Consider the following 19,182-nt stretch of genomic DNA (forward strand, 5'->3'; position numbering starts at 1 on the left):
AGATCTGCAGGCAGTAAATCTTCACCTCACAGCTGGGTTAAAGAGGTTGTGTTGTGACTGAGGGTGAGAGACCGTAGATTCCATTAACACTGCTGTTGAATTGTGAGACTCGCAATATATATTGTCATCGCCACCTAAGCATTGTGATAATATCGTTTCGTGAGGTCCCTGGCAATTGTCAGCGTTAGTGTTTAGCGTGGTGCACACTGTGTTTGAGGAGAAAAGCCTCCTTCATACACACTGCTATAGCCAGCTGTGTGCTCTCAACCCCTGAATGGGGAAACGGATGATGTAACTCATGCTTTAGTTCGGACGTCCATGGAAATCAAAGGGCTGTTTACAGGCCCTCAGTGCACAGCATCAACATATACTGTATCATTACACAAACAGTCCATTGTTCACTAGACTAGTACTGTTACATCAATCACTCCCCACTGCTAATGAACCAACAATAAAACGCTGCGTTTATCAATAGAATGAAAGATTCGCTTTTCACGACCCTGTTGTACGAATGAAAAGGAGCTGATGAGGTGTGTGAGTGTGTGTCTGCGTGAGTGTGTGTGTGTGTGTCTGCGTGAGTGTGTGTGTGAGTGCGCACGCTGTAGTGTGTTTCTGTGTAAGAATGTGGTGGTGGGGGGACGTTCTGATAGACATTTCTGTCTGTCAAAGTCCAGTTGTTGTTTGTGTGTAAATGCAGCTGTAACACCTGTGCACTAACATGTTCTGACACAGCCTTGGGTTTAGGGCATCCATATTAGGAGGCTGGAGTGGAGGGAGGAGAAAGACTTGGCAGGGGCTGCATGAACGCCATCAATGTTTGGAATGATTTAAATCCTTCTTGACGAGGAGTCAACAGGCTCTGTGGATGCGATCAAATGGCACCCTGTTCGCTATATAGTGCACTACTTTTGACCACAGCCCTATGGGCCCTAGTCAAAAGTAGTGTACTATATAGCGAATAGGGTGAGATTTGGGAGTCAGAGGAACACGTGGATTATTCCAGGAACGTAACAGCAGCGTCTCATACAAGGAAACAGAGGGGCCACTCATCAGCAGAAAACACCAGTGTCTTTCCTGTTTCCATCTCTCACCCACTACCAGCTATATTTAGAACACAAAGAGAGGGACCACATTTACCTACACAACTAGTTTGTTTCTCACAAGAAAGACACTTAAGACTCGCCTTTAGTTTCCACAGTAATGGATCCTACTGGGAAAGGGGGTGAGTGTGTGGGTGTGTGTTTGCCTGTGTGTCAGGTGAGAAAGAGACCCTGTTTGTCTGACCATGGCAGTCATGACATTTTGTCATCTGGTTATTGTCATGCAAAAGATTGCCGCTCTCACGGTAATTGACCGTTAATGAACATAACACGTTTAGCATCTCCAGGCCTCCAAACGTACAAGCAGCTGACGCCTGCCTCTGGAACTAATACATTTTAAAAAGTATAATAAATCAATTGAAGACACACCATCACAATAAATCCATTATTTATTTTAGGCAGGTCTAAACAAACATTATGATATGAATAAAACGTATTTCAGAAGAACAGAAAATGAGTTGGTGTACTGTATGTTATCTGGCTATGCTCCATGCCATAGGCTGTAGACTTGTTCATTTAGCAGAAAATATATACTTACAAGTCCCTTGCCTCTGTTATATTATATGATTTTATAGTAAGAAAAATATAATTGAACTTAGCTGAATAAAATAGAAAGGCAATTTTTCCCATTCCGGAGCAAGTGTGCATATGAATTGTCTATGTCGACCATAAAAGTGATCATTTGAAACAGGTCCAATATGCTAGAAACTTTAGTTGTGAATGATACAAACCTTACAATGCCTTGGAAATCAAGAGATACACTACCGTTCAAAAGTTTGGGGTCACTTAGAAATGTCCTTGTTTTTGAAAGAAAAACAAATGTTTTGTCCATTAAAAAAACATCAAATTGATCAGAAATACAGTGTAGACATTGTTAATGTTGTAAATGACTATTGTAGCTGGAAACGGCTGATTTTTAATGGAATATCTACATAGGCGTACAGAGGCCCATTATCAGCAACCATCACTCCTGTGTTCCAATGGCATGTTGTGTTAGCTAATCCAAGTTTATCATTTTAAAAGGCTAATTGATCATTAGAAAACCCTTTTGCAATTATGTTATCACAGCTGAAAACTGTGCACAACTGAGCAAGAGGACAAGTACATTAGTGTCTAGTTTGAGAAACAGACGCCTCACAAGTCCTCAACAGGCAGCTTCATTAAATAATACCAGCAAAACACCAGTCTCAACATCAACAGTGAAGAGAGTTTTCAGCTGTGCTAACATAATTGCAAAAGGGTTTTCTAATGATAAACTTGGATTAGCTAACACAACGTGCCATTGGAACACAGGAGTGATGGTTGCTGATAATGGGCCTCTGTACACCTATTTAGATATTCCATTAAAAATCAGCCGTTTCCAGCTACAATAGTCATTTACAACATTAACAATGTCTACACTGTATTGCTGATCAATTTGATGTTATTTTAAAGGACAAAAAGTGTGCTTTTCTTTAAAAAACAAGGACGTTTCTAAGAGATCCCAAACTTTTGAACGGCAGTGTAAATATACTGCATGATGTGACTATAGGCTATTGATGAGCCTCAGGCTGCACACGCTGTTCTCTCATCAAGTGATCATATTTTCACCCATCAGACTATTCTCAATTTAATCTTGTCTTTACTGAAATGTCAAATTAGTTTAGATTTAGAATGGCCCATCATCCAATGGGCAGGAACAAGGGCAAAAAGAGATATCGTCTGTATGCACTGGAATAGTTAATGGAGGCTGCTTTCCCATTGGTTCATTTCACTCATGTCAAATCTAATCAAATGTTATTAGTCACATGGCTGAATACAGCAGGTGCAGACCTTACAGTGAAATGCTTACTTACGAGCCCCTAAACAACAATGCAGTTTAAAAAATACGGATAAGAGTAAGAAATAAAAGTAACAAATAATTAAAGAGCAGCAGTAAATAACAATAGCGAGACGATATACAGGGGGTACCGGTACAGAGTCAATGTGCAGGGGCACCGTTTAGTCGAGGTAATATGTACATGTAGGTAGAGTTATTAAAGTGAATATGCATAGATGATAACAACAGAGAGTAGCAGCGGTGTAAAAGAGGGGGAGGGGAGGGGGGCAATGCAAATAGTCTGGGTAGCCATTTGATTAGATGTTCAGGAGTCTTATGGCTTGGGGGTAGAAGCTGTTAAGAAGCCTCTTGGACCTACACTTGTCACACTCCGGTCCAGAGTTTTTTTCCCCTCTGGTTGCACATTTACATGCGGATAGAAATTTGGTAAAATAGATTTCAGTTTCTCTACATTAAAGTCCCTGGCTACTAGGAGCGCCGCCTCTGGGTGAGCGTTTTCTTGTTTGCTTATGGCGGAATGTAGCTCGTTCAATGCAGTCTTAGTGCCAGCCTCAGGCTGTGGTGGTATGTAAACAGCTATGAAAAATAGAGATGAAAACTCTCTAGATAGATAGTGTGGTCCACAGCTTATCAGGTAGGCTACTCCGGTTAGTTCACGTAAGGCAGGTGATATTCCTCCCACACTCTGTATGCCATGGGCTCTCCACCCTGTTCCTGCAGCTCCCCAGTGCTTAATTTGGGAAAATAAGTGACATCTGTTGGGGAACATCGATAGTAACATGTTTTCACAATGAAACATATTTGATTAAACTGTTGACAGCCCCTCTCTCTGCGCGCTGGAAAAAGGAATGAAGGAGAGAGAGGAGATGAAAACACATGGTGGTGAGATATTCAGTAGCTAAAAGGTCATGTGTCAGCGTATTAATTATACACATAAATTCTAAATAAAATACAAATTCACTGTAATTGTGGAATAACTTTGAATTTGTTTAATTTAGGCTAGACCAATTATGTGCCAAAGATATCTTAAATCAGTATTTTTGTTTTATTTTTCTGCCATGTGTAATACGCAGTAGGCTATCTATCGTATAACGGCACAATCATTCATTTAATTCAGGATTTCTGGGGGGGCTTGGACTCATATAGACCAATGCTATGTATATGGGTGTTTTAAATGAAATCATCACCTTAGAAAGCACTGTCCATTTCATTGTGTTTGGCTTTGAAACAACATCCACAACGACCATGTTTTCCACTCAGTTTCAACCTGCTGTTGAACTTCTTCAAATTCTTCAATCACAGTGAGGTGAGTTTTAAAAGCATGTACTGTTCTGATTATGTGTTTGATGTGCTTTTCGATGGCATTTGCATTCATGTCAGAGTGGTTAGAGGGACAATAGAGCCCTGAGTACCAGGCCATTAGGACCTGATGGAGGGACAATAGAGCCTTGAGTACCAGGCCATTAGGACCTGATGGAGGGACAATAGAGCCCTGAGTACCAGGCAGTTAGGACCTGATGGAGGGATAATAGAGCCCTGAGTACCAGGCCATTAGGACCTGATGGAGGGACAATAGAGCCTTGAGTACCAGGCCATTAGGACCTGATGGAGGGACAATAGAGCCCTGAGTACCAGGCAGTTAGGACCTGATGGAGGGACAATAGAGCCCTGAGTACCAGGCCATTAGGACCTGATGGAGGGACAATAGAGCCCTGAGTACCAGGCCATTAGGACCTGATGGAGGGACAATAGAGCCCTGAGTACCAGGCCGTTAGGACCTGATGGAGGGACAATAGAGCCCTGAGTACCAGGCCGTTAGGACCTGATGGAGGGACAATAGAGCCCTGAGTACCAGGCAGTTAGGACCTGATGATCGTTAGTGAGTTGGGTACTACTAACGCATGTCCAGAGTGCATAAGAGGACATTTCCGTGACTCAACGGTCACCTAGAATTTTACTGCGTTCATCAAAGCAAATCAAATTTTATTTGTCACATACACATGGTTAGCAGATGTTAAAGCGAGTGTAGCGAAATGCTTGTGCTTCTAGTTCTGACCATGCAGTAATATCTAACAAGTAATCTAACAATTTCACAACAACTACCTTATACACACACAAGTGTAAAGGAATGAATAAGAATATGTACATAAAAATATATGGATGAGTGATGGCCGAACGGCATAGGCAAGATGCAGTAGATGGTATAGAGTACAGTATATAATCAAATTTATTTATATAGCCCTTCTTACATCAGCTGATATCTCATAGTGCTGTACAGAAACCCAGCCTAAAACCCCAAACAGCAAGCAATGCAGGTGTAGAAGCACGGTGGCTAGGAAAAACTCCCTAGAAAGGCCAAAACCTAGGAAGAAACCTAGAGAGGAACCAGGCTATGAGGGGTGGCCAGTCCTCTTCTGGCTGTGCCGGGTGGAGATTATAACAGAACATGGCAAAGATGTTCAAATGTTCATAAATGACCAGCATGGTCAAATAATAATAATCATAGTAGTTGTCGAGGGTGCAACTCATCTCATATACATATGAGATGAGTAATATAAACATTATATAAAGTGGCATTGTTTAAAGTGACTAGTGATACATTTATTACATCCAATTTTGAATTATTAAAGTGGCTACAGATTTGAGTCAGTATGTTGGCAGCAGCCACTCAATGTTAGTGATACATGACCGTCGGTGTGGCGATAATACGGTCAGCCCTACTCACAGGTCAACTGTGCGTCTTGACAATGAGTGTCTGAAATCTGAACCTGGCCGATGGACAAACTGTTCCTCAGAGCCAACAAGTCATGGTGTGATGTGATGATGAAGATCAGATGTGTCTGTTGAAGTCTGGTTCAGGGCTAGGATGAGTCCCACTGGACACTGAACAGACAATCAGTCACTCCTCCTCATCTCCTTCCCAGAACTCTATCGTTCTTCGCCCTAGATCGGTTCTACCAGTATGACCAGTGTGTACGGGAACTTCTATCCCTCTGGTCCCTCAAGATTATTAGGCAGAACACAGAATGACTGATTGAGAAAGTATGAAACCGAGAGTCTTTCTGTAACTTGACCCACTTTACCTCTTATAACCTCTATCACCACTCATGAGCTGACGTGTTCATTCTGCATGAACAAGTTATTTGTACACCATCATAACTGTAGTACGAACCTGGAGTAAGTACACACATCCAGGGGAAAAAACGAACAGATGTGAACTGCTGATTTGTGTCCTTATTTTGGGGTTAAAAAACAAGTAAAGTCTGGTAAAAAGATAGTTGTGGCAAGTCTGTGGTGATGGAGGCAGGCAGACAGACAGACACACTGAGCTGAAGCTGAGTGATGTCCTCTGTGGTCAGGTCTGCTAAGAGAAAAGGGAAATGGGAACAATGGGAGCCAAAGTGTCAGTGTAAATCTCAGGCCCAGCTCCACACAGAGCCAAAGACTCAGCGACTGGTTGGCCCTCCAAATTAGCCGTCTCAAAATAAAAAGGCCAACAAAACAGGAAGTGTTGACCAAGTGACATCTGCTCCACTTTGGTCAGACACCTCCCCCTCCATCCCCCCTCCTCCCACTCCCCCTCCCCCTCCTCCTCTTGTTGATCCTGACTGGAATGGAGGCTCTAATTGGCATGGATTCCACATCTATTTTGGGGTGGGAGGAACATTTCTTTCAGGCTTTGCTGCTAATTTCAATGGTGACTTTTGTTTGTCCTCCTCATCAGAGGTCCTGATCCATCGGCCGAGAGGATATGTAGCACAAACCACATCCTCCAAGGAAAAAAAGGCTTGAATATGTCTGAGCATAACGTGTACGCAGTTTTTAAAAAGTAACCTTGCTGAAGATATTCGCAGTTGAAATGATAACAAAGCGAACCACAGTAGAAAGCAACAACAACAGAAAAGGAACAGTCCATCCATGACATAAAAATATGTTGAGGCTATACAGTGTGTTTACATTGACTTTGTTTACAAATATTGGAGTAAAACAAGCTTATATTTTGGGTTCTGATGGAGTATGACAGTTGAACTAACTCATGAGGCATTGTGGTGCTGTAAAGGGCAAACCCTCTTACCACGCCCTTCTAGAACCTTCCCAGTTAGGAGGCTAATAGAGTCCAGCTGGGGTTCTGGAAGGGCGTGGTAAGAGGGTTTGCCCTTTACAGCGCCACACTCATTAATAAGTTATATCCTTCAAGAATCAATGGGTACATGTCATGAACAAGTTATATCCTTCAAGAATCAATGGGTACATATGATTAATACGTCCAAAAATGGATGTAGCAACTGCAAAGGAGTGTGTCTGAGTGTAAGTGTGCACAGTTCCTTAGTGTTTGTAGATAAGTCTTGTCACTCACATTAAAGTATTGAAGGCAGTCTACAGAATTGTGTCAGTGGTGACAGCCAGGTGTACAACCACCACTGTATCCTCTGGTCTACATTCCAGTGTATGCTAATGTATCAATTATCTGACTGTCTCTTCCAAAATGTTCCTTTTTAATACAAAATGTACTCTACTACGACACACTACACTTGCCCAAGCTGAAAACACAAGTCAAGTTCAACAGTGGAAGGGTTCAGTTCCGTTCACGCTGTGATTATTATTTGACTCTGCTGGTCATATATGATGGTTTGAACATCTTGAAGAACTATCTGGCCTTAATGGTCATGTACTCTTATAATCTCCACCCAGGGAGAGAGGAGAGGAGGAGAAAGGAGGAGAGGGGAGAGAGCAGAGGGGAGGAGAGGGGAGAGAGGAGAGGAGGAGAGGGGAGAGGAGAGGAGAGGGGAGAGGAGAGAGCAGAGGGGAGGGGAGGAGAGAGCAGAGAGGAGAGGAGGAGAGGGGAGAGGAGAGGGGAGGGGAGAGAGCAGAGGAGGAGAGGGGAGGGGAGAGAGCAGAGAGGAGAGGAGGAGAGGGGAGAGGAGGAGAGGGGAGGGGAGAGAGCAGAGGGGAGGGGAGAGGAGGAGAGGGGAGAGAGCAGAGGGGAGGAGGAGAGGGGAGAGAGCAGAGGATAAGAAAAGGGAGAGGTCGAAGCAGGGGATTGTTATGACAACCTGACACCCCTGAGAAAGTCACCGTGTTATTATGATCCCACCCTCTATGTGTGTGTTGTACTTTCACCATCTCTCAGTATAATTCAACACCTCCTTTCCTCTTCCCTGTTCCTGCAGGCCCACCTGTTGCTGTGTGTGTGTGTGTGTGTGTGTGTGTGTGTGTGTGTGTGTGTGTGTGTGTGTGTGTGTGTGTGTGTGTGTGTGTGTGTGTGTGTGTGTAGTGCATTAGGTCAACCCTGGCATGCCATTCCTGTCTGCAGCACAGGATTTCCTGCAGGGTTAGCTGTGCTGTGTACGTCTCGGAGCTGCCCTTTGTTTTCAACATGTGGAAACATAACGGAACTGTTCCAGCCAAGCTACAACAGGTAGCATAGCCCTGCAGTAAACTTAAGGACTGAATAGGGCTGTGACGGTCTTGGAATTTGAGGATACGGTACTTGGCCAGGCCAATGTACACGTTCACCGACATAACTATTCAGAAAGAAACAAGTGGCTTTTATCTCTGCAACTTTACTTTTACCATTATTATCAGTAACATCGAAATATAAGTATTCAAGTTATCACCTCTAAGTATTAGTCTAGTCTACTGATTAAGAAATGTAAGATTGGAGAGGATTGTCACTGGCACAACGTCACGCATAGGCAATAAGACTCAAAAGAAACATGCATTTCACTATTGTATTACACCTTGTTACTGGTTTTTCCTTTTTGTTGAAATGTTAGTTGTCTTAGGCCTATAAGGCCCTATGTAAAAACGGGAGGTAACAATTCTGTTTTTACACTTTTATATGAATTTACTTCCAAATATTTTATTTTAAAACAAGCCATTACACTTTTTTATTATCATGGCATTTCATTATTATTATTTAGGTTATTACTTATAATTTATATTAATATAGAAAGTAAGAAATGGCAGATTGAAGAGGATCTGTTGCATTTTCGTATGTCAAAATAAAGATATGTCTACCTTTTCTACATATAAAAAAAGTATACTTATTCTATTTTGACACACCGAACAAAAATCACTCTCACTTCTAACGTCACAAACCCTGCTGCTGCGGTCATTCGATGGCAGTGTAGAGAGGACACCGTAATGAGAGAAATTGTCACACCCTGATCTGTTTCACCTGTCTTTGTGCATGCCTCCACTCCAACCTGATCTGTTTCACCTGTCTTTGTGCATGCCTCCACTCCAACCTGATCTGTTTCACCTGTCTTTGTGCTTGCCTCCACTCCAACCTGATCTGTTTCACCTGTCTTTGTGCATGCCTCCACTCCAACCTGATCTGTTTCACCTGTCTTTGTGCATGCCTCCACTCCAACCTGATCTGTTTCACCTGTCTTTGTGCATGCCTCCACTCCAACCTGATCTGTTTCACCTGTCTTTGTGCATGCCTCCACTCCAACCTGATCTGTTTCACCTGTCTTTGTGCATGCCTCCACTCCAACCTGATCTGTTTCACCTGTCTTTGTGCATGCCTCCACTCCAACCTGATCTGTTTCACCTGTCTTTGTGCATGCCTCCACTCCAACCTGATCTGTTTCACCCGTCTTTGTGCTTGCCTCCACTCCAACCTAATCTGTTTCACCTGCCTTTGTGCTTGCCTCCACTCCAACCTGATCTGTTTCACCTGTCTTTGTGCATGCCTCCACTCCAACCTGATCTGTTTCACCTGTCTTTGTGCATGCCTCCACTCCAACCTGATCTGTTTCACCTGTCTTTGTGCATGCCTCCACTCCAACCTGATCTGTTTCACCTGTCTTTGTGCATGCCTCCACTCCAACCTGATCTGTTTCACCTGTCTTTGTGCTTGCCTCCACTCCAACCTAATCTGTTTCACCTGCCTTTGTTCTCGTCTCCACCCCCCTCCAGGTGTCGCCCATCTTCGCATTATCCCCAGTGTATTTATACCTGTGTTCTCTGTAGCCAGTTTGTGCTTTCTGGTCAAGCCTACCAGCGTGGTTTTCATATTTTTAACAAGAGTAATAGTTAGTATATTACATTTACGCAAATCATGAATGCTTTATATATATATATATATATGTTCCCTTAATTTTTTTGAGAAGTATATATATATATATATATATATATATATATATACTGCTCCAAAAAATAAAGGTAACACTTAAACAACACAATGTAACTCCAAGTCAATCACACGTCTGTGAAATCAAATTGTCCACTTAGGAAGCTACACTAATTGACAATACATTTCACATACTGTTGTGCAAATGGAATAGACAACAGGTGGAAATTATAGGCAATAAGCAAGACACCCCCAATAAAGGAGTGGTTCTGCAGGTGGAGACCACAGACCAGTTCTCAGTTCCTATGCTTCCTGGCTGATGTTTTGGTCACTTTTGAATGCTGGCGGTGCTTTCACTCTAGTGGTAGCATGAGACGGAGTCTACAACCCACACAAGTGGCTCAGGTAGTGCAGCTCATCCAGGACGGCACATCAATGCGAGCTGTGGCAAGAAGGTTTGCTGTGTCTGTCAGCGTAGTGTCCAGAGCATGGAGGCGCTACCAGGAGACAGGCCAGTACATCAGGAGATGTGGAGGAGGCCGTAGGAGGGCAACAACCCAGCAGCAGGACCGCTACCTCCGCCTTTGTGCAAGGAGGAGCAGGAGGAGCACTGCCAGAGCCCTGCAAAATGACCTCCAGCAGGCCACAAATGTGCATGTGTCTGCTCAAACGCTCAGAAACAGACTCTATGAGGGTGGTATGAGGGCCCGACGTCCACAGGTGGGAGTTGTGCTTACAGCCCAACACCGTGCAGGACGTTTGGCATTTGCCAGAGAACACCAAGATTGGTAAATTCGCCACTGGCGCCCTGTGCTCTTCACAGATGAAAGCAGGTTCACACTGAGCACATGTGACAGATGTGACAGTCTGGAGACGCCGTGGAGAACGTTCTGCTGCCTGCAACATCCTCCAGCATGACCGGTTTGGCGGTGGGTCAGTCATGGTGTGGGGTGGCATTTCTTTGGGGGGCCGCACAGCCCTCCATGTGCTCGCCAGAGGTAGCCTGACTGCCATTAGGTACAGAGATGAGATCCTCAGACCCCTTGTGAGACCATATGCTGGTGCGGTTGGCCCTGGGTTCCTCCTAATGTAAGACAATGCTAGACCTCATGTGGCTGGAGTGTGTCAGCAGTTCCTGCAAGAGGAAGGCATTGATGCTATGGACCGGCCCGCCCGTTCCCCAGACCTGAATCCAATTGAGCACATCTAGGACATCATGTCTCGCTCCATCCACCAACGCCACGTTGCACCACAGACTGTCCAGGAGTTGGCGGATGCTTTAGTCCAGGTCTGGGAGGAGATCCCTCAGGAGACCACCCGCCACCTCATCAGGAGCATGCCCAGGCGTTATAGGGAGGTCATACAGGCACGTGGATGCCACACACACTACTGAGCCTAATTTTGACTTGTTTTAAGGACATTACATCAAAGTTGGATCAGCCTGTAGTGTGGTTTTCCACTTTAATTTTGAGTGTGACTCCAAATCCAGACCTCCATGGGTTGATAAATTGGATTTCCATTGATTATTTTTGTGTGATTTTGTTGTCAGCACATTCAACTATGTAAAGAAAAAAGTATTTAATAAGATTATTTATTTCATTCAGATCTAGGATGTGTTGTTTAAGTGTTCCCTTTATTTTTTTGAGCAGTGTATATATATATATATATATATATATATATTTATATATATATATATATATTACTTTCCAAATAAACATATTTCCATGGAAATACATGGGTAGCCATGAGAAAGACCCCCACTATGGGGCGCAATCGGGTGATGTAGGCTTGTACACAATACCCAACCTTAACATACACACACACACACACACTCTGTAGGCTCACTCTGTGTGTTTGGTTACAGTAGGCTAACGTATGTCAATGGTTTTAGGAACAGCAGTAACATCAGGCAGGATTTAGGCTACCAACTGCCTAGCCAGTTGTAGCTCAATCCTGGGTGCAATGATTACGTTCCCGCACTGATTGACTGTGTAGAGGCTCGTTGACTTAATGTTACGTTAGCCTACATGCTACACAAGCAAAGTTATATATAGCTGTCGGCTATATTAGCCACGACTTAACATTCTTTGTGCAGCTTCAAATGTCGAACAAAGTTGGAAGTTGTTGCTCCTCCGTCTGTCATTTTCGTCCCGCATGTTTTGCAAGTTGCAATCCGTTTTTTGTTGACTACAGCGTAGTCTTTATATCCGAAAATAATACTTTTGGGTATCATCTTTCCAGGGGCTCCAACTGAATTCACCCACCATTCCTCTGCATTGCCACGTGCAACTTTTTCTCAGCTGGCACAATTTGATTGGCTGCTGTCCGATTCAAACGGTAATCCGTTATATGAAGAGTTGATGCACTGCACACTTTTTTTAATAGCATCATTTTTAATATTTTCTTGGAGAGGGTATCAAGTCAGTTCGAGTCAAAAGGCTCAAGTCCAAGTTAAGTCACGAGTCATTGGTGTTAAAGTCAAAGTCAAGCTGCAAGTCATCATATTTGTGACTTAAAGTGAGTCCAAGTCATGTGGCTTGAGTCCACACCTCTGCTGCCTGCCCCCCTGTACCTTTCGGGTCTCTGACCTGGTTAATGAACTTCTGCCTGTCCTCGTCATGGCCCTTGTATTTTAATAAATATCAGAGATTCGAACCATCTGGCTCCTGTGTCTGCATCTGGGTCTCGCCCCGTGTCGTTATAGTACTAACTGGCCCACCATAGTACTCTTACCTAGCTGATGAGTCTGGTCTTTTACCAGACAGGCGGATTTGTAATGGCCTGTAGCACCACAACAGGCAACTGTTGGAGTTAAGCCTCTGTAGTCGTCCCTGAAGCGACAACCTAGCTCTGCCCCATTGCGTAGGCACAGTAGAAAATGAGTCGCTCGTTCCCGATGATTCCCGAGGGGACTGCCTTCGGATGCCTTCGGATCCTCTCGGAAATGCAGGCGTCGGGGACTTCCGGGTTCTTGGGGGGTGAGCAAGCAGCCGTGGACGAACGAGTGGGGCCGAAAACAGACCTCTCCTTCCTGCGCTCCCATAGACGTCCATCGATCCTTATGGTTAAGGCTATGAGGGAATTGAGGTCCAGGGGTAACTCCCGAGCTGCGAGCTCGTCTTTAATCTCCTCGGATAGTCCATGAAGAAAGGTAAGGAACAGAGACTCCGGTTTCCAGGCACTCTTGGCGGCTAACGTGTGAAAGTCTACTGCGTAGTCTGCCACACTACGCGGTTCTTGGCGTAGTCGAAGTAGCTTTTGGGCCACCTCTCTCCCAGACACCAGAGAATTGAATACCTTCCTCACCTCCGCAATGAAATCCTACAAACGAACGCAAATGGCGGATAGTTGCTCCCAAACCGCCGTTGCCCAGGAGAGCGCCTTACCAGACATTAGCGTTATAAGATACGCTATTCTCGAATGGTCCGAAGGGAACAAAGAGGACTGCAGGTCAAAGATGAGGGAGCACTGGGAAAGAAACAACTGGCAGGTTCCAGGGTCCCCAACATAGCGCTCAGGAGGAAGTAAGCGGGGTTCTCGGGAAGCCGGGTAGGCTGTACAAAATCATCACTGGCTGGGGAATTACTGAGCGTCCGGGAGGTCTCCGTTGGCATGCTGCCTGATAGATAGTCCATGGAATTGCTCTAGTAACGTCTTGAAACCCTGGTCATGGCATCCAAACAGCATATGGAGACCTTCCATAAGGCTCTGAAGTAGCTTATCGTGTTTTTCAATGGTGGCTCCTTGCAGGGAGACAGCGTTGCGGAGTCGGTCCGAGTCTGCTGGGTCAGTCATGGACAGTTCATACTATCTTGTCAAGCCTACCAGCGTGTTTTTCTGTGCTCCTGTTTTTCCTAATCTCTGTTTTCTAGCCCTCCTGGTTCTGACCTGTTCTGCCTGCCCTGACCTCGAGCCTGCCTGCCCCCCTGTACCTTCGGACTTTGACCTGGTTTATGAACTTCTGCCTGTCCTCGACCTGCCCCTTGCATTTTAATAAATATCAGAGACTCGAACCATCTGCCTCCTGTGTCTGCATCTGGGTCTCGCCCCGTGTCGTCATAGAAATAATGTAGCCTAAGCTACTAAAAATAGGCCTTTTATAAGATGAAATCATGACAGAAGCGTTTGATTCTTATTAAAGAGATGGAGTCCAGACATGCTAGTTTAGGACACTTTCTGAATTTACATAATATAATACTACTGGTATATAGGCCTTGTGACGTTGCTGTCTGGAAGCATTCTTACATAGGTATTCCTCTTGTCCAGATGGGATTGTGCAGTGGGATGGCGACTGCATCGTCTGTGGATCTATTGGGGCGGAATACAAATTGAAGTGGGTCTAGGGTGTCAGGTAAGGTAGCGGTGATATGATCCTTAACTAGCCTCACAAAGCACTTCATGATGACAGAAGTGAGTGCAATGGGGCTATAGTCATTTAGTTCAGTTACCTTTGCTTTCTTGGGTACTTGTAGAGTCGCCGGCTTTACAGCTTCATGTTTGCTAATAAAATCCTCACATTGACAAAAGTCTTCCTCGATTTGCCTCCTCACTGCTCCAATCCAACCATTTGGTCAACCTCACAGGCCTAGAGAGAGAATCAGCGAACTCACAAACGAACACCCCATAAAAAGGACCCGTCAATTAAAGCCACCAGCGTCTGTCATACACAAGAGCAAATATTTCTCCTTTACTTAAAACATTTTAAAAATAAAACTAGGCCTCCATTAGGCTTTCCGAAAGTAGGCTATAAAATAGGAATTAACAGGGAAAGTATGAAGGGGAGAGACAGCTATGTTATAGTATGACAATCATTAAAAGAGAAACAAATACACACATCCATAGCCTATTTATCAGCGATTATTAGACTATAAATTAAGAAAAGATCTATATCAAATTATACCATGGCAGGTTGGAGAGGATTGGTGCATTGTCCATTTGACACAACATTAGCGCATTATAGGCCTCAGAGCCAGAATAACCTTGAAAACGTGCATTGTACAAAACAAAGTCCACACATCACAGGATTTCTTTACTGAAGTGCCATGGCCTATAGACTAGTGTTTCTCCACCCCCATGTATCTAGCGGATTAGCTGCTCGACCATCTAATGACAGTTGGAAAGAGGAGGAGATGTAGACAGTTTAACAGACTAAGTTAACAAAACATTAGTAAACACTCCCGCTCTTAGGTAAAGCGTATCTACATGAAAAGAAAGTAACAGTTTTTTAATAGATTTTTTTACAAATGAAGGCCAAAAACAGTTTCGACGGTTGTTTTACTTTCATGGCAGTCTTCATCTATAACTGTCAGTTACACGGTTATTCAATTACTGTTACAACCCTAGGACTGAATGCATACAAAATATGCATACAAAATATGCATACAATATAGCGGTATTCTTGATCATTGTAATGCAGTTGTTGACAACAGAAGCCTATGCATCTGGCTGTGGGTCAGTCAGGGTAGGTGGTCACTAGTGAGGCCTATCCGTCTGGCTGTGGGTCAGTCAGGGTAGTTAGTCACTAGTGAGGCCTATCCGTCTGGCTGTGGGTCAGTCAGGGTAGTTAGTCACTAGTGAGGCCTATCTGTCTGGCTGTGGGTCAGTCAGGGTAGGTAGTCACTAGTGAGGCCTATCCGTCTGGCTGTGGGTCAGTCAGGGTAGGTAGTCACTAGTGAGATATGTGTTGCTGTGATGGTTGGCCTGGATCCTACTGGGAGTGCTAAACTATGTTCCAGTCCACTGCTAGAGGATGAAGGGCTTTATTGGTTTGAACCTTTCAACAGGACCTTTCCCCTCCCCTCCACCCTGCTCTTTCCTCCCGGTCAACTCCTCTCCTCTCTATTCTCTTATCCTGTCACGACCTCCGCCGAAGTTGGTGCCTCTCCTTGTTCGTTCGGCGGACGACGTCCCCGGCTTTCTAGCTGCCACCGATCTACGTTTCTTTTTTCCATTAGTTTTGTCTTGATTGTACACACCTGGTTCCCATTAAGTTGTAATTTATTCCCTATTTAACCCTCTGGTTCCCACATGGTTTTGTGTGTGTTAGTTCTTTGTTTAGTGTTCTAGACCTCTGTGAGCTGGTGTGTTTTTCCCTGCGTGGAAATCATTGTTGTTGTTTCTTTTCGAGTAAAGTACGTCTTTTACTCAGTTCTGTGTCCTGCGCCTGACTCTGTCCTAACCGCTGCACACTGACACATGACATATCCTCTCCTTCCTCTCCTTCCTGTCCCCTCCTGTCCCCTCTATTCTTTTATCCTCTCCTTCCTGTCCACTCCTGTCCCCTCTATTCTTTTATCCTCTCCTTCCTGTCCACTCTATTATTTTATCCTCTCCTTCCTGTCCCCTCTATTATTTTATCCTCTCCTCCCTTGTCCACTCCTTTCTCCTCAGTTATCTTATCCTCTCCTCCCTGTCCTCTCCTCTCTTCTCCTATTCTCTCATCCTCTCCTCCCTGTCCTCTCATCTCTTCTCCTATTCTCTCATCCTCTCCTCCCTGTCCTCTCCTCTCTTCTCCTATTCTCTCATCCTCTCCTCCCTGTCCTCTCTTCTCCCATCCTCCCCTCTCTCTGAGCTGTAGCAGTATGATAGACAGAACGTCGGGTCAGATAAAAGAGGGGTTTGACAGAGAGCAGCAGTATGTATATTTTCTCTGCAGGGAAAGTATGCCAGGAATTACAGCAGGAATGTTCATGGCCCACTGTGTCCATCGACCTCCCACTAATACACTTTAGAACAGAACTAAAAACAAACAGCACACATAACAGGGACATCAGAAAAGAAACAACTCCAGCTTGATAAAGCACTGGAGATTAGTATGACTTCTGAAATACAATTGCTTAAACTTTCCCATAGGAAGAAGATATAAACAAGCCCAAAATAACCGCTGTGGAATAAGACATTGTATGGGGTCCTGTGAATGGCTTCTCTCAGGCTGGCAGTGTGACTGGTATAGTGTGATCCTGTCGGTGTGACTGGTATAGTGTGATCCTGTCGGTGTGACTGGTATAGTGTGATGTGATCCTGTCGGTGTGACTGGTATAGTGTGATGTGATCCTGTCAGTGTGACTGGTATAGTGTGATCCTGTCAGTGTGACTGGTATAGTGTGATCCTGTCAGTGTGACTGGTATAGTGTGATCCTGTCAGTGTGACTGGTATAGTGTGATCCTGTCAGTGTGACTGGTATAGTGTGATCCTGTCGGTGTGACTGGTATAGTGTGATCCTGTCGGTGTGACTGGTATAGTGTGATCCTGTCGGTGTGACTGGTATAGTGTGATCCTGTCGGTGTGACTGGTATAGTGTGATCCTGTCGGTGTGACTGGTATAGTGTGATCCTGTCGGTGTGACTGGTATAGTGTGATCCTGTCGGTGTGACTGGTATAGTGTGATCCTGTCAGTGTGACTGGTATAGTGTGATCCTGTCAGTGTGACTGGTATAGTGTGATTCTGTCAGTGTGACTGGTATAGTGTGATCCTGTCAGTGTGACTGGTATAGTGTGATCCTGTCAGTGTGACTGGTATAGTGTGATCCTGTCAGTGTGACTGGTATAGTGTGATCCTGTCAGTGTGACTGGTATAGTGTGATCCTGTCAGTGTGACTGGTATAGTGTGATGTGATCCTGTCAGTGTGACTGGTATAGTGTGATGTGATCCTGTCAGTGTGACTGGTATAGTGTGATCCTGTCAGTGTGACTGGTATAGTGTGATCCTGTCAGTGTGACTGGTATAGTGTGATCCTGTCAGTGTGACTGGTATAGTGTGATCCTGTCAGTGTGACTGGTATAGTGTGATCCTGTCAGTGTGACTGGTATAGTGTGATGTGATCATGTCAGTGTGACTGGTATAGTGTGATCCTGTCAGTGTGACTGGTATAGTGTGATGTGATCCTGTCAGTGTGACTGGTATAGTGTGATCCTGTCAGTGTGACTGGTATAGTGTGATGTGATCCTGTCAGTGTGACTGGTATAGTGTGATGTGATCATGTCAGTGTGACTGGTATAGTGTGATCCTGTCAGTGTGACTGGTATAGTGTGATGTGATCCTGTCAGTGTGACTGGTATAGTGTGATGTGATCCTGTCAGTGTGACTGGTATAGTGTGATCCTGTCAGTGTGACTGGTATAGTGTGATGTGATCCTGTCAGTGTGACTGGTATAGTGTGATCCTGTCAGTGTGACTGGTATAGTGTGATGTGATCCTGTCAGTGTGACTGGTATAGTGTGATCCTGTCAGTGTGACTGGTATAGTGTGATGTGATCCTATCAGGCCAGCTCATTTGATTGTGTGGTAGGACAGGGCTGCCAGAGAGCTATTTATAGACAACCAAGGGAAGGTGTGCTTCCAGCCCTCATCGTTATGTAAATCACCTGAGGCCTACCTCTGTGTGTGTTATCTGATTGCAGCAGCTCTAGCATAGAGAGAGAGAGGGATCAGCATTGAAAGGTTCTGCCCACAGGGCAGCTTGTATAACAAGGATAACAAACATAGTGAAGTGAAATGGATCTGTCAACAATGGCTGACAGCTCCAGGGAAAACACAGACCAGTTTAATTTCTGAATAAAAACAGAGACTTTCTCTCTAACTTCTCAGCTAAGACAAGCACATCTCATTATATATACACTGTTCAAGACAGAATAGATTACAGGTACCTGTAGACAAGGGAAACAATGTCAAAGCTAACAAATATCAACTCACAATGTGTGTGTGTGTGCATGCGTGTGCATGCGTGTGCATGCGTGTGCATGCGTGTGTGTGTGTGTGTGTGTGTCTACCTCTTTCTTTGACAGTGGAGCAGAGGTTTATGCATTATGCATTCTGTCCAGGCTAAGGTTTCCTCTGTCCTGACCTGAGTTTCCAGAACACCTCAGGTTTCCTTTTGCAGGTTCAGGAGGTGCAGGGAGAAAACAACACAATGGGCCATGTATTACGAGGGCTTCACCGTCTCTCCATACAGTGTGTTACTACGGAACATTAGAAAGATTCCATTACCGTAACATGGGTGATTGAAATACTACTGGTATTAATTGGGTGAGATTTGTCACTGTACAAAAAGTTGGACAAAAGCTCTCAGAACTGGGCCCTAAAACCTCCTGCGCCGCTCTTAAAGGGGCCACAACCAAGAGTCTGCGTCCGTCTGCACTTATCCAGTTTCTCTATACCCTCTCTCCCTTTCTCTCTCCCTTTC

The 19,182-nt window shown here is 44.6% G+C and overlaps 1 protein-coding gene across 8 annotated transcripts in view; it reads right to left on the reverse strand.

Annotated features, from left to right (window-relative positions):
* Window positions 1-19,182, reverse strand: part of LOC106572365 (histone deacetylase 7) — a 69,172-nt gene that overhangs the window by 20,751 nt on the left and 29,239 nt on the right. The gene's annotated exons all lie outside the window — the stretch shown is intronic.

The sequence above is a fragment of the Salmo salar genome, chromosome 15, assembly GCF_965601325.2.
Source record: "Salmo salar chromosome 15, fSalSal1, whole genome shotgun sequence".
NCBI lineage: Eukaryota > Metazoa > Chordata > Actinopteri > Salmoniformes > Salmonidae > Salmo > Salmo salar.